Below are 11,784 nucleotides of genomic sequence, written 5' to 3'. Positions count from 1 at the left end.
CAGGAGTTGATTTTTTACACATAATTTATAAAGGTGATGTATAGAGGTGTGATTTATTTACTAAAAGCCTGACCTACTCAAGACAAAGTTTTGCAGCATTTTACATCACTTCACTTTGGAAGCTACTTCTGTGTTCAGGTTGTAACAGCAATCTTCTTTGGGATTCTCTTGTGTGTTCTGTTAAATTTCTGTTTTACTTTATATTTAGAAAAAGCAAAGAAAATGGAAGGAACCAGATCTTTCACACCATTAAAATAATCAGAGATATATGTAGATCATAATCCCCACCACCAACCTACATAAACAAAATTCCAAATGCAATCATTTATCTTTAGAAATTAGTTCTTTAGTTTATTATTTTATTTAATGATACACTGCAAGTGACCATAGGAGGATAAAACATGCTTATCAATCATTATACAAATTCCTATGAATATGCTTTTCATATTCCTTCTGGAGAGAGGAAATGGATGTGGAAGGAAAGATACATGCATGTATCCATGCATGCATATAGACATACATACAAAGAGACAATCTGTTCAGGCTGCTATAATAAAAATACCATGAACTGAGTAGCTCATGCCAAGGTGGGCACAATAAAAGACAGAAATGGTATGGACCTAACAGAAACAGAAGAGATTAAGAAGAGGTGTCAAGAATACACAGAAGAACTATTTAAAAAAAATCTTAATGAACTGGATAACCACAATGGTCTGACCAGTTACCTACAGACTGACATCCTGGAGTGTGAAGCCAAGTGGGCCTTAGGAAGCATCACTACAAAGCATCAAGCATCACTACAAGCATCACCACCATCACTAGTGGGGGTGAGGGGATTCCAGCTGAGCTATTTCAAATTCTAAAGACAACGCTGTCAAAGTGCTGCACTGAATATGCCAGCAAATTTGGAAAACTCAGTAGTGGTCACAGGACTGGAAAAGGTCAGTTTTCATTTCAGTCCCAAAGAAGGGCAACGCCAAAGATGCTCAAACTACCACACAATAGCACTCATTTCACATGCTAGCAAGGCAATGCTCAAAATTCTTCAAGCTAGGCTTCCACAGTATGTGAATTGAGAAATTACAGATGTACAAGCTGGATTTAGAAAAGGCAGAGGAACCAGAGATCAAACTGCTAACATTCATTGGATCATAGAAAAGGCAAGAGAACTCCAGAAAAATATTTATTTCTGCTTAAAGACTTCAACTGTGTGGATCACAACAAACTATGGAAAATTCTTAAAGAGATGGAAGTACCAGATCACTTTACCTGCCTCCTGAGAATCCTGTATACAAGTCAAGAAGCAACAGTTAGAACCTGACACGGACAGCAAGGCTGCATATTGTCACCCTGCTTATTTAACTTATATGCAGAGTACATCAATGTGAAATGCTGTACTAGATGAAGCACAAAATGGAATCAAGATTACCAGAAGAAATATCAATAACCTCAGATATGAAGATGACACCACCCTTATGGCAGAAACCAAAGAGGAACTAAAGAGCCTCTTGACGAAGGTGAAAGAGGAGAGTGAAAAAGCTCACTTAAAACTCAACATTCAGAAAACTAAGATCATGGCATCCGGTTCCATCATTTCATGACAAATAGATGGGGAAACAATGGAAACAGTGAAATAATTTATTTTCTTGGGATCCAAAATCACTGTAGATGGTGACTGCAGCCACAAAATTAAAAGACCCTTGCTCCTAGACAGCTTATTAAAAAGCAGAGATATTACTTTGCCAGCATAGGTCCATATAGTCAAAGCTATCATGAAATTAAAAGATGCTTGCTCCTTGGAATAAAAGCTCTGACCAACATAGATAGCATATTAAAAGGCAGAGACATTACTTTGCCAGCAAAGGTCCATCTAGTTAAAGTTATGGTTTTTCCAGTAGTCATGTATGGATGTGAGAGTTGGACTATAAAGAAAGCTGAGCACAGAAGAAATGATGCTTTTGAACTACGGTGTTGGAGAAGACTCTTGAGAATCCCTTGGACTACAAGGAGAGCCAACCAGTCAATCCTAAAGGAAATCAGTCCTGAATATTCACTGGAAGAACTGAGACCGAAGCTGAAATTCCAATACTTTGGCCACCTGATGGTGGCCACAGACAGACAAAAATTTGGTGACTTTCCTTCACTTTACTCGGTCTGCTTTCTGTCCTTTTATTATTATATTGACTTCCATTTTCTCTTAGAAATTACTAGATTTCAAATGCAATTCTTAAATAGGTGTCATTTTTATAGCTCATTTTATAAATTTACACATGCCCTAAATGACACATGAAAGGTTTTTCATTTAGACATTGTAAATACAGAAAGTTTAGAAACGATCCAATCTTCTATAAATAAGTGATTGGTTGATATATAAAAATACTTCTCAAGGAAATGTCATATGGATGTGAAAAAGAATGTTACCTATGTCGTGAGATGGAAAGATGTCCAGTATAAATATAAGTGAAAAAGTCAAGGTGCAGAAGAGAGCATATGGTGTATGAGCTATAGTATTTTTTAAAAGGGTAAGAGAATATATATATATATATATATATATATATATATATAATTCACATGAATGAATATATATAGATTCATATATATATATATATATATATATATATATATATATTCACACACATTATAGATTCACATAAATAAACCTACCAATAAAGGAGGAATGATGCTTCAAGAATAGATGAGGGACAAGAATGAAGTTCAGACCCCGTACTCAGCTAGCATGCACAAATCAAGCCATATTATTTGATAAATTACTTGCAAAAGAGTTGGTAAATGGCACCTATATTGTTTACCCTACAACTTAAATGTCACTCTGGCCTCCTCACCTAAAGCCCCAGGAACTCACAAGGAATCAAATGCTAAAATATAATGAGAAGTATAAAAGACTTTTTGAGGGAAACAATGGTGAGAAGTAAAGGAAAAGGGGAGCAGGAGTAGGTGGGGAGAGCCTTCAAACTACCATGCAGTTTTGGCTGCTGTGAAAGGAAAAAGGAAAGAAAGGAGAGGTGAGTAGGAAGAGCCACGCTGCACTGTAGCTCAGAGAAAGTTTCAGCTAGGCTAATGAGGAGCACAGGAGTCTGTGTTGGGCAGGAATATCCTGGCCTGTGTTCTTCCATGGTGTTCAATTACTGGGTGGGAGCAGTCTAGTGAGAGTGTGGACACAGATTTCACACTGGTGGATTTCAAATTTGCAACAGCTAGAAACTGTCAGGTGACTACACTGCTCACAACAGGATCTCCAAGTGAGATCTGAGCAGCAAACTCCCATAACTATCAATACTAGGATCCACTTCTCCATCCATATTCGCTCCTCCAAAGTTTGTCTGTGCTTCCCCTTCTTAGGGGAAATTTAAAGGAGAAGGGACAAACATTTCTTCTCCCAAAGAAAACATATAGACACATGAATAATGTTCAATATTGCTAATTATTATAGAATTGCAAATCAAAACCACAGTGAAAATCACCTCACACCAGTCATAGCGGCCATCATTAAAATGTCTACAGACAAATACATCAAGAATACATCTAGAGGGGACTTCCAAGATGGTGGAGGAATAAGATAGGGAGATCATCTCCCTCTCCACAAATACATCAAAACTTCATCTGCATATGCAACAGCTACAGAACACCTTCTGAACAAGGCAGAAGAATCCAAACTTCAAAAAGGCAAGCCAATCTCCTTAGAATGAAAACAGGAAAAAGATGAAGATTTAAAAAAGTGAGAGATAAAAGATTTTATGACAGAGAACTGTGCTCCCAGAAGGGAGTCCTGAAAAGTTTCCACACACTCATAGACTCCCACATGGGTGGGGATAGGAAGGAACTCAGGAATTTCAGTGGGGAACGCAGCAATAGGTGCTAAGAAGGCAAAGCAGAAAGAATTCACAATGAACAGCACTTCCAAGTCAAGAAAAGGCTTACATGCTCATGCCTACAGCAGTGAGTGGGGGCTGGGTGCTCAAGCTCGGGTTTTGGGGGTTAGGCCCAGGTAGTGGACTGCAGTTGACTTCAACGAAGATATTCAGGGGGCTATTATGACACAGCTGAAGGAATCCAGAGAAAAGCCTGGACCTCCCATAGAGGCAAGAGATAATTGCTGCTGGTACATTCTAATACCACATGCTTGCAAAGAGCCTCTGTGCCCCCAGTGGTGGCCAAAAAAGCCGGCAAGAGCACCAGTGGTGGGACTAGATTCAACTGCAGTTTACTATTTCAGATGGGGAAACATAAGCCAGTAGTCATTGCCAAACCCAGGGGGAGTACCTGAGGCAGTGGGGAAAATGCCAACACTACAGTCCTGACTACAGAGGCGGCAGTTGCCACCAAGCTGTGGGTGGGCACAGGGCTCACATCTTGCTAGGAGCCTTGTCAGCTTGGATCAACCTTGGGACCCATGAGTCTAGGCCAGTTCCTTGAGGGAAATGCACAACCTCCTTCAGACTGTAAATAAATCTGGCAGGTATCTAATGCCATATGCAGTCCCTCAGTTCAGTTCAGTCACTCAGTCGTCTCTGACTCTTTGTGACCCCATGAATCGCTACACGCCAGGCCTCCCTGTCCATCACCAATTCCCAGAGTCTACCCAAACCCATGGCCATCGAGTCGGTGATGCCATCCAGCCATCTCATCCTCTGTCGTCCCCTTCTCCTCCTGCCACCAATCCCTCCCAGCATCAGGGTCTTTTCCAATGAGTCAACTCTTCGCATGAGGTGGCCAAAGTAATGGAGTTTCAGCTTCAGCATCAGTCCTTACAACGAACACCCAGGACTGATCTCCTTTAGGATGGACTGGTTGGATCTCCTTGCAGTCCAAGGGATTCTCAAGAGTCTTCTCCAACACCACAGTTCAAAAGCATCGATTTTTTGGCACTCAGCTTTCTTCACAGTCCAACTCTCACATCCATACATGACCACTGGAAAAACCATAGCCTTAACCGGACGGACGTTTGTTGGCAAAGTAATGTCTCTGCTTTTTGATATGCTGTCTAGACTGGTCATAACTTTCCTTCCAAGGAATAAGCGTCTTTTAATTTCATGGCTGCATTCACCATCTGCAGTCATTTTGGAGCCCCCCAAAAATAAAGTCTGACACTGTTTCCACTGTCTCCCCATCTATTTCCCATTAGGTGATGGAACCAGATGCCATGATCTTAGTTTTCTGAATGTTGAGCTTTAGGCCCACTTTTTCACTCTCCTCTTTCATTTTCATCAAGAGGCTTTTTAGTTCCTCTTCACTTTCTGCCATAAGTGTGGTGTCATCTGCATATCTGAGGTTATTGATATTTCTCCCAACAATCTTGATTCCAGCTTGTGCTTCTTCCAGCCCAGCATTTCTCATGATGTACTCTGCATATAAGTTAAATAAGCAGGGTGACAATATACAGCCTTGACGTACTCCTTTTCCTATTTGGAACCAGTCTGTTGTTCCATGTCCAATTCTAACTGTGGCTTCCTGACCTGCATACAGGTTTCTCAAGAGGCAGGTCAGGTGGTCTGGTATTCCCATCTCATTCAGAATTTTCCACAGTTTATTGTGATCCACACAGTCAAAGGCTTTGGTGTAGTCAATAAAGCAAAAATAGATGTTTTTTTCTAGAACTCTCTTTCCATGATCCAGTGGATATTGGAAATTTTATCTTGGGGCCACCCAAGATGGTCAGGTCATGGTGGAGAGGTCTGACAGAATGTGGTCCACTGGAGAAGGGAATGGCAAACCACTTCAGTATTCTTGCCTTGAGAACCCCAAGAACAGTATGAGGAGGCAAAATGATAGGATACTGAAAGAGTAACTCCCCAGGTCGGTAGGTGCCCAATATGCTACTGGAGATCAGTGGAGAAATAACTCCAGATAGAATGAAGGGATGGAGCCAAAGCAAAAACAACACCCAGTTATGGATGTGACTGGTGATAGAAGAAAGGTCCAATGCTGTAAAGAGCAATATTGCATAGGATCCTGGAATGTGAGGTCCATGAATCAAGGCAAATTGGAAGTGGTCAAAAAAGAGATGGCAAGAGTGAATGTTGACATTCTAGGAATCAGAGAACTAAAATGGACTGGAATGGGTGAATTTAACTCAGATGACCATTATATCTACTACTGTGGGCAGGAATCCCTTAGAAGAAATGGAGTAGCCATCATGGTCAACAAGAGAGTCTGAAATGCAGTACTTGGATGCAATCTCAAAAACGACAGAATGATCTCTGTTCTTTTCTAAGGCAAACCATTCAATATCACAGTAATCCAACCCTTGCCCCAACCAGTAGCACTGAAGAAGCTGAAGTTGAACGGTTCTAGGAAGACCTACAAGACCTTTTAGAACTAACACCCAAAAAAGATGTCGTTTTCATTATAGGGGACTGGAATGCAAAAGTAGGAAGTCAAGAAACACCTGGAATAACAGGCAAATTTGGCCTTGGAGTAAGGAATGAAGCAGGGCAAAGACTAATAGAGTTTTGCCAAGAGAATGCACTGGTCATAGCAAACACCCTTTTCCAACAACACAAGAGAAGACTGTACACATGGACATCACCAGATGGTCAACACTGAAATCAGATTGATTATATTCTTTGCAGCCAAAGATGGAGAAGCTCTGAACAGTCAGCAAAAACAAGACTAGGAGCTGACTGTGGCTCAGATCATGAACTCTGTATTGCCAAATTCAGACTTAAACTGAAGAAAGCAGGGAAAACCACTAAACCATTCAGGTATGACCTAAATCACATCCCTTATGACTTTACAGTGGAAGTGAGCAACAGATTTAAGGGACTAGATCTGATAGACAGAGAGCCTGATGAACTATGGATGGAAGTTCATGACATTATGTAGGAGACAGGGATCAAGACCATCCCCAAGGAAAAGAAATGCAGAAAGGCAAAATGGTTGTCTGAGGAGGCCTTACAAATAGCTGTGAAAAGAAGAGAAGCAAAAAGCAAAGGAGTAAAGGAACGATATTCCCATTTCAATGCAGAGTCCCAAAGAATAGCCAGGAGAGATAAGAAAGCCTTCCTCAGTGAACAATGCAAAAAAAAATAGAGGAAAACAACAGAATGGGAAAGACTAGAGATCTCTTCAAGAAAATTAGAGATACCAAGGGAACATTTCACGCCAAGATGGGTTCGATAAAAGACAGAAATGGTATGGACTTAACAGAAGGAGAAGATATTAGGAAGAGGTGACAAGAAAACACAGAAGAACTGTACAAAAAAGATCTTCATGAGCCAGATAATCCCAATGGTGTGATCACTCACCTAGAGCCAGACATCCTGGAATGTGAAGTCAAGTGGGCCTTAGAAAGCATCACTATAAACAAAACTAGTGGATGTGATGGAACTCCAGTTGAGCTATTTCAAATCCTGAAAGATGATGCTGTGAAAGTGCTTCACCCAATATGCCAGCAAATTTGGAAAACTCAGCAGTGGCCACAGGACTGGAAAAGGTCCATTTTCATTCCAATCCCTAAGAAAGGCAATCCCAAAGAATGCTCAAACTACTGCACAATTGCCCTCATCTTCAACGCTAGTAAAGTAATGCTCAAAATTCTGCAAGCCAGGCTTCAGCAATATGTGAACCATGAACTTCCAGATGTTCAAGCTGGTTTTAGAAAAGGCAGAGGAAGAAGAGATCAAAATGCAGTCCCTAGTACATCCTAATTGTGGCTGTCATACCACCTCTCCCCACTTGACTGAGTAAATTAGCTCTAATAAGCCTCATCCCTTGTCTGGGGAGTGAAGAGAAACCAGAAGGTACCCTACAAACAGAGGCAGGCACAAAACCAAAGAAGAATACCAGGGGTTGTGGGAACAAAGAAGAAGAAGGGAATTAGCTCCAGCAGCCACAGGTGCAGCAGATTAAATCCCCACAATTATCCTGAGTCTGTGGACTATTGACTCTGGAAGCAAATACCAATTGGAGTAAGGCCAAATCTGAATCTGAGCTGATCTCACACTGCCCACAACAGGTCCAGTGATGTTCCTAGAAATCAGTTCAGTTCAGTCACTCAGTCATGTTCAACTCTTTGCAACCCCATGGACTGCAGCACGCCAGGTCTCCCTGTCCATCACCAACTCCTGGAGTTTACTCAAACTCATGTCCATCGAGTCAGTGATGCCATCCAACCATCTCATCCTCTGCTGTCCCCTTCTCCCACCTTCAATCTTTCCCAGAATCAGGGTCTTTTCAAATGAGTCAGTTCTTTGCATCCAGTGGCCAAAGTATTGGAGTTTCAGCTCAGCATCAGTCCTTCCCATGAATATTCAGCACTGATTTCCTTTAGGATGGACTGGTTGGATCTCCTTGCAGTCCAAGGGACTCTCAAGAGTCTTCTCTAACACCACAGTTCAAAAGCATCAATTCTTCAGTTCTCAGCTTTCTTTATAGTCTAGCTCTCACATCCATACATGACTACTGGAAAAACCAGAGCCTTGACTAGATGGACCTTTGTTGGCAAAGTGATGTCTCTGGGCCCCACACCTTCAACATGAAGTCATATGCTCCATTCAAAACCCTCCTGCCATCATATTGAACACAGCAGACTGCTGCTACATGACCCATCAACACATGTAAACACTGACCTGTCTCAATATCCCAAACCCTAAGGGAGGCATCTCAAGAACCCCTAACAACTCTTTTTTTTCATGGAGATGCATACAACGCACAGTGGAAGTATGACTATAAAGTGTGTATACATTCTCCCATGTCTGCATTCCATACTTTGAGAGTCCAATCTGTTGACCCACTAATGATGATATTGTCTTTCATATGTAATGACCATACTCCACCTCTGTGTCCCACTAATGTCCTCAGACCTTTGCCTGTGACTACTTACCAAACTTTTAAAGTGTTGTCATCAGAACCACTAACTATTCAGTTACCACAAAACTGTAAGCATGTGATCACGTGATCATCATGTCCTTTCAGCACCTTAGGAGACTTGAGTTCTCCTCGCCTCCAGTCAGAATCAATTCTGCACTGTCTGATGTATGCACTTTTCCATGGACTATGAATGAAACCTGATTTTATTACTTTTCTTCTCTTGATGTGCAATGGTTCATCAGTACCCTTTTCTTTGCATTTTTCTCTCCAGAGAAGGTTGTCTTCAGCCAATATCCTCCAGTAAAGACAAGTCTGAGCTGCTTGTAGCAGGTCTTTAGGTTCCATGAATTAAAGCACATAAAGTGCCAGCTCTTTAGGGAGCAAGGAAATGAAGTCTCATTGAAACTGGGATTCTATCACTTGCATTGTATATTTTACCTGGGTTGGTTCACAGCTATCAATAAGTTCATCTAAAGCAAGCAATTTCTCTGGTCCACTCCAGCTTTGAAACATTTTCAACCATTCCTGGGGGCCTATAGGTGGTTGCACAGATGTAATTCCATGTCATTGTTGCCCTTGACCGTTGGCTGCTCTCAGGTCTGCAAAAGTTGTTGGTGTTGCTGAACATGGTACAAGCCCAGTGGTAATTGTATATCCTGAGACTTTGCATGGTTGCTTTCCCAAAGAAAAAAGGCAGATCTCAGAACCATGGTCCAACTTTCTTTTCAATTTTGTTGCCTTTGTATAGAACTGGGAGGAGAATTGGTGAATAGGGAGGTCCACAATACTATTAGAGTTTGTGACACTGTTACTATGTGTATGTTCATCTTCCCTGCTGCTGTCATCAGACTGATAAAAATCATCACTCTCCTGGTCCATTTCTTCTTCCTCCTCATCTTGTTCACCAGCATGTTCTTCCTCCTGTCCTTCCTGGTTTCTGGAGGAGTCCTCATCTACCAAAATAAACCAGTTGTTGTTTTCTTCCAACTGTCCTTGTTGGGAATCATTTTGGTGTCCAGGTCTAGGTTCTGCTCCAACGACTTCACCATTCCTCACAGTGTGCTCTGCCTCTTGGTGTCTGAGCTGCTGCTGCTGCTGCTGCTGTTCCTGTTCCACCACATGATTCATCTGCTCCTCATCTGCCTGGCTGGAGGAAGGGTTTCCTCTCAGAGAGCCTCCAGTTTGTCCTCTTTTGCTGCCCACAGAGAACAGTTCCTGATTCATTTCCAAAAGCCAGCTTGCTACTTCTTGGACCTTGGCTAGGCTATCAGAAGATGCAAAGGTTTTCACAATCCTCTAACCCACTTCTGGCAATTTATCCTAAGGAAGTATTCCAAATATTTGATAGTCTCTTATATATCTCACTGATGGTTGAGACTCCACTTTAGAGAAGAACTGGTGGCACTGAGAAAGTGGGGTGCTTCCTGTCCTCCTCGGGGCCGAGGCAGCAGCGTGGCAGCTCCCGTGCATTACTGAGCAAGAAGCAGGGCTGGGATCACCAAGCCGGGCCACCCGGGTCTCTTCTGCAGAGGCGGTTGCGGCCCCGCTTACTTCCTCTTTTCCTCTTCCTGAGTCTCTTCAAGCGGGGTCTTCTGCCCTTCCCAGGACACTCTCCCTGACAGTCACATTTGGGAGGCTCCAGATTTTTGTTTTATAAAGTTTCTTCTGAGTGGAGGCTGTGGCCTCCCCCCCGACCCCTCCCCGGCCCTCTCCCCCCACCTGCCCCGGCACCGCAGCCCTCGGGGCTCGGGCAGGGAGGGGGCTCTAAGAACTCCTCCCTGAGTCAAACAGAAAAGCCAGAAGTCCGGAGACTGGCCGAGAAAGAAGACCCCCAAGGGGGCAGAGGGCAGGGTTGAGGGAAGGAAAGGACTGCTGCACCGGTCCTGCTGTCCCAGGCATCCCAGACGCCGCTTCACATCGGGGATCCCGCCCCCCACCCCCGGTGGGGGACGTTTTCCTGGCTTAGAGCCTCGGCTCATACACTCTGGGGGCTAGATGTTATGGCCACCTGCATAGCATCAGAAAGAATGAAACAACAAGAAAAGGAGTTCCCTAAGGAGGTGAAAGACCTATACTCTGAACAGTACAGAAAATTGATGAAGGAATTTGAAGATTCTATAATGAAATGGGAAGATATCCAATGTTCTTGGAATGGAAGGATTCATGTTTAAAATGTTCATACTACCCAAAGTAATCTACTGATTTAATAGAAGCCCTATCAAAATATCAATGACATTTTTCACAGAAGTATAACAAATAATCCTAAAATTCACATGGAACTACAAAAGACACAGAACTGCAAAATGAACTTTAGAATCGGGTGGAGAGGGAGGTGGGAGGGGGGATCTGGATGGGGAATACGTGTAACTCTATGGCTGATTCATATCAATGTATGACCAAAAAAAAAAAAAAAAGAATAAAAATAAAACTTAAAAAAAAAAAAAAAAAAAACGAAAAGTAGAGAAAGTTGGAGTTATAACCCTCCTGGACTGCAGAATATAAAACAAATCTCTAGTAATCAAAAAAAAGCATGGTACTGGCACAAAAGCAAATGTATAGATCAATTGAACAGACTACAGAGCCCAGAAGTACCCATGTACCAATGGTCAACTAATCCATGACAAAGTACACAAGAATATATAATATATAATGGAAAAAGTGTCCCTGTGGTGTTAAAACAACAACAACCACCTGGACATCGGGGTGACAGCGAGCTGAGCAGCGGCGAGGTGGGGGATCCGGCCGGCTCCTCTCGGTGCCGCCCCCGCTCCCTGCTCCCGCATCTGTCACTGTGGCTGGGACCCTCTCCCTCCACCTTGGGAGTCCCTTGCCCCACGCCCTGGCAGGAACAGAAGCTCTGTCCCCTCCTCAGCGTCCTCTCACCTCGGAGCAGCTGACTAGTCCCGGCCCAAGGTAGCCACTTCCCTGCCCCATAGCCACAGGCTCTGGCTCAGT

The 11,784-nt window shown here is 42.8% G+C and overlaps 1 pseudogene; it reads right to left on the bottom strand.

Annotated features, from left to right (window-relative positions):
* Nucleotides 1-7,724: 7,724 nt before the first annotated feature.
* LOC122690427 lies at nt 7,725-10,053 on the bottom strand (annotated as a pseudogene).
* Between the last annotated feature and the right edge of the window lie 1,731 nt (nt 10,054-11,784).

This window comes from Cervus elaphus, chromosome X (genome assembly GCF_910594005.1).
Source record: "Cervus elaphus chromosome X, mCerEla1.1, whole genome shotgun sequence".
Lineage (NCBI taxonomy): Eukaryota > Metazoa > Chordata > Mammalia > Artiodactyla > Cervidae > Cervus > Cervus elaphus.
This window is presented reverse-complemented; position numbering and strand designations above follow the sequence as displayed.